Source organism: Danio aesculapii, chromosome 17 (genome assembly GCF_903798145.1).
Source record: "Danio aesculapii chromosome 17, fDanAes4.1, whole genome shotgun sequence".
Taxonomy (NCBI): Eukaryota; Metazoa; Chordata; class Actinopteri; order Cypriniformes; family Danionidae; genus Danio; species Danio aesculapii.
The window spans coordinates 6661488-6666004 of record NC_079451.1 but is presented as its reverse complement, the minus strand read 5'-3'; the positions used below and the strand labels follow the sequence as shown (position 1 = coordinate 6666004).

The 4517-nt window shown below is 31.3% G+C and overlaps 1 protein-coding gene across 2 annotated transcripts in view; it reads right to left on the bottom strand.

Annotated features, from left to right (window-relative positions):
* Positions 1 to 4275: 4275 nt before the first annotated feature.
* The window catches only part of tmem229b (transmembrane protein 229B), a 17377-nt gene continuing 17135 nt past the window's right edge, over positions 4276 to 4517 (bottom strand). For both annotated transcript variants that reach the window (XM_056477543.1, XM_056477542.1), the window contains exon 3: positions 4276 to 4517. This exon is cut by the window's right edge and continues 1598 nt beyond it. The gene's annotated coding sequence lies outside the window, so the exon portion shown is untranslated.

The window sequence follows — 4517 nt, the reverse complement described above, 5'->3', positions numbered from 1 at the left end:
GCTCTGTTAAACATCATTTGGGAAATACTTTAAAAAGAAAGAAAGAAAATTCAACGGGGGTTTAATAATTCTGATTTCAACTGTAACACTAGTTCATTGACACAGCCCTGGATGAATGAATGAAAAGGAGTAAGTAAACTGATGTTCAGAAGTGCTGTGAACACCATATCATTTGGTGAGACACTATAATTTGGTTCTTCTATTAGTGACTAGCCTTTTACGTGTATCGGTTATAATAATTGTTAAAGAACTGCATCATGAGTGTATGCATTAATGTACACTGGTTTCAAACATCACTTCAAATGCTGCCACCTCTAATAGTGTATATAGTGTTACAGGCCATTTTGAAAACACATTTTTGCTCTCAACTATTGCAACAATGACTGTAATCTGAATCAAGTCTTTTTTTCTTTCTTTTGGTTAATAAAGTCAAAGGATTAAGATTAAATCATGACATTAATCCCCACGAAACTCCCAGTATTTATTTACCAAGTTCCCTCGGGTCATGGAATTCCTCCAATATCACGGACCTTTTAAAAAGGTCTATTCCAGACATTGAAAGTCAAAGAATTGTATATATTCTGTGCCCCAGTTATGGAATATCAGGTATTTATTTGTTATGGCCATTTAAAACATTACCTCCCATTTATCAAAGTTTCTGATTATTGCAGGCACAAATTATGGCAACTTTACAGTAATATTTGCAGAATTACTTGTGTTGTTTTGCTGTTGAAAATAAATACAAATTACCACATCTTAGTTCTTCATTTACCATTTTTTAAGTTCTTAAAAAGTGTTAATTTGTAAAAAGTGTGAATTTGTAGTGTTGGCTGTCAAATAGTAACATGTTCTGTTAATAAAAATATTTAATAACATTTAAAATTATTATTATTTTGTTATTCTTGGAGAATTATCTTATGTAAGTTAATGGAACTATCAGGAGTATTGTAATGTTTGCTAGGTACACTAACACCAGAGTTAAATATTCAGAGTTAAATTCTCTCTGTTAAAAAGTTGAATTTTCACTCTTTACACTAGAGTCAAGGAACAAAAAACTCTCAGTAGTGTAGACCAGACGTATTTTTAACTTGATAGAGTGCACATACAACTCATTTAGAGTCTTGTACAAGTAACTTTCTTAAGAGTGTTATTTTAACTCTGAAAATATTGGGACAATTTGTTCACTCATTCAGAGTTGCATTTGACATCAAGAACCATTGGTCCCTGTAAGAAACAATTTGACCTCTAATTAACCATATAAAGCTTACTACATCATATCTGTTACATATTCGTTACCTAACTTTTTAATAATCAAAATAATCTACTTTTAAAATCTTAGAAAAATCATGTTTAAATTGTAGTTATCGATACAATGCTAATAGACTTGAGCTTATAGTGTGTGTTGCAAAAATGTAACATGATGCATCCATAAAGCGAGGCACAAACTGACATCTCAAGGTATCACACGTCAGACGACTACTTTCTAAACATAAATATAATGTTATTTACTAAAAAACAATGCAAATGGTGTGGAAGGAATTTGAACAGTGTCCTTGCTGGCCAAAAATATCTGTGCCAGTTTTTTTAAAAATCATAAGCTTCACTAAATTTTGCACTATTTGCTTTATTGTGCTTTATATTCAGAGATCACTTTAAACTCAGAGTCACCGTGGGTCAGGGAAAAGTCATTTTAGTCAACCATTTATATACTTTGTATTTATGGGTTGTGAGTGTTTATTGGGTAACACTTTACAATAAGGTAATTAGTTAATGCACCATGAGTTAACATGAACTAATGATGAACTACAGTATTAGCATTAACTAACATAAACAAATACAGAACAAATACAGTTGTTCATCATTAGTTCATGTTAACTCACGGTGCATTAACTAATGTTAACAAGAATGATTTTGGATGTTAATAATGCATTAGTAAATGTTGAACTATGAGTGATGAATGCTGTGTAAGCATTGTTGATAATTAGTTCATATAACTTTATTGTAAAGTGTGACCGATTATTGTTGTAAAATGTATTACTAATGGTGTTGATTTCTGAAAGTGATACAGAAAATGTCTATAGTTGTTCAGAATTTGAAAATATTTTTAATGTGCATTTTATCCCCTGAAGGAGGCTGTGTTTTTGGCTTTATTGTTAAAATGTCAGCTCAGGGTTAGAGATAGATTCGGAGAGTTGGGAAGAAGGCCTTGAGAATATACATGCATGTTCAATTAACGCAAGACATAATATAATTCAATTTAATATCCTGCGTAGGATATACTTATCTAAGGAGAAACTGCATACGATTTTTCCTCAGATATCTCCACTCTGTAGCAGGTGTAAACAGCAGAAGGATCACTAAACCATTTGATACGGTTGTGTCCTAAATTACAAGAATTTTGGGAAAATATAGTTTTTCTAAATCCCTCTTGAACCATATCCACTTGTAGCTGTTCATAGGATATTTAGTAACTTAGAGATGTTTCATGGATATGGAAAACAAGCCATGTTATTTGATATGGTAACTGCCAAAAGGGTGATTTTGAGAAAGTGGAAAACTGAATCTGTACCTAAATTTGGTATGTGGGGTAGAGATTTCGTAAACATGCTTGTTTTGGCGAGGTTGAGATATATCAATCATGATAAACTTGAGATACTTGATAAAACATGGGTACAGATATTAGAACCCCTTAATGCATTGGAAGAAATGCAAGCATAACCAATGACCCCTGTCAATAATTTAAGATGGAGTGTAATTGATATTCACTATTCATAAACTTATAATGTTTTTAATAATGTGCACAAACTATTATTTGACTTTAAACTATAGTCAAGATAATGCATTTTTCTGGTAATATAAGAACAATGTTAATTTATAATTACTTTTATTTATGCATTACCTGACCAGCTAAATTATATTTTGTTTTATATGTGCATTTTTCCCTCTGTGTTCTGTCATAGTTTGGTGTTTTTAATGTATTGTACAGTGCTCAGCATGTATAAGTACCCCCCCCCCCCCCTCACAAATCTCTTTTAAATTCATATTTTAATAGGAAGCTAAACAATATTATATTTGTGCATAGATTAATCAGTACTGCAGCCAAATCTGGAGCTTATCTAACAAAATAACTTACGATAACGGTCCAAAAAGTAGTACACCCAAATTTACATGTTATAGAAAAATATTAAATACAAATGTAAAAAAGAGGAAGAATCAGAAGAAGCAAAAAAAAAGTAAAAATTTTGTTGAAATTTTGTGGATTTTTTTCATTTTTTGGAACATTTTGCTAGAATTTAATTGTATTATCTTTTCAATTTCTAAATATGTTTGGTGACTAAATTATTATTTTAATAAATATATCTGTTTAATAAATCTGTTTTGTTTAAACGCACCAAAATACATTGTCTATATTAACTGAGAAATAGATACAAATATTAATTTTCAAAATTGGGTGTACTTAATTATGCTGAGCACTGTATTTTATATGCATTATTATTGTATTGTTTAATTTTTTCTTCTTCATTTTGTTGTAGTTTTATAAAATGCAAAAATAATACGTTTAAAAAAAAATGTCAGCTCATAATTCAGCAGTACCCAATTAACTACAACATGGCTGTTCGGAGCAGCAGGAAGAAAAGCAAACTGCCAATATATTTAGTCAATGCAATCTTACTGCACAGGATCACTTGTAGAATGTGTATGTGAAACTATCACTGTTTTAATGAACCGAGAAAAAAAAAAAAAACTGTCAAATGTATTAAAGTGTGAGTTGCATGGTGTTGCTTGCTTTAAAATATTTGAAATTCAAATAACACTTATTGCTTTGCTTCAGCACATCAAACTACTGCCTGAATGCACAACTGTGTACACAGAGGTGAACATACACAGGCACGGCATTGAGGAGTGTTTTAAATGGTCCTCAGATCAGGGATAATACACATCTATCTGTGATATTACATTATGGTGGCTGATTATTATGCATGAATAATGACAGTTGTACCACTTACAAAATTTCAAGGAAACAAAACGTTGTCTGTCAGCACTTGATAATCATTTAAAATTTATAACTTGGACAATAATATAGCATGTCAAAGAGACGAACATGCAAAATGCTAGGAGTTTACAATGAACAACAGCTGCTCAACAGCATCAGATCTATGAAAATTACATGTATAATGCGTATGGTATGAGAATAACAGTAAAATTATAATACATATAATTAATAAGAGTGATATATGGTCCACAACAAAATATTGAGGGGAAATCGGACAAGAGTTCCATTCAGGAATTGGTGATTTTAATACAGTTTTGTTTGGTTGGTTACAACAGAACCAATACAGTTGCTCAACAAAACTTTCTGGCAAATAAATTACCTGAAACTGTAGCCATGCGGGAGACACACCAAGGTGATGTTGGCATTTAAAATAATTCACCAGAATATTTTTTGACTATTTCATGGCAAACCAGAGACTGAGGTGAAAGAATTAATATTGACATACCTGAGGTCAGTGAACCTA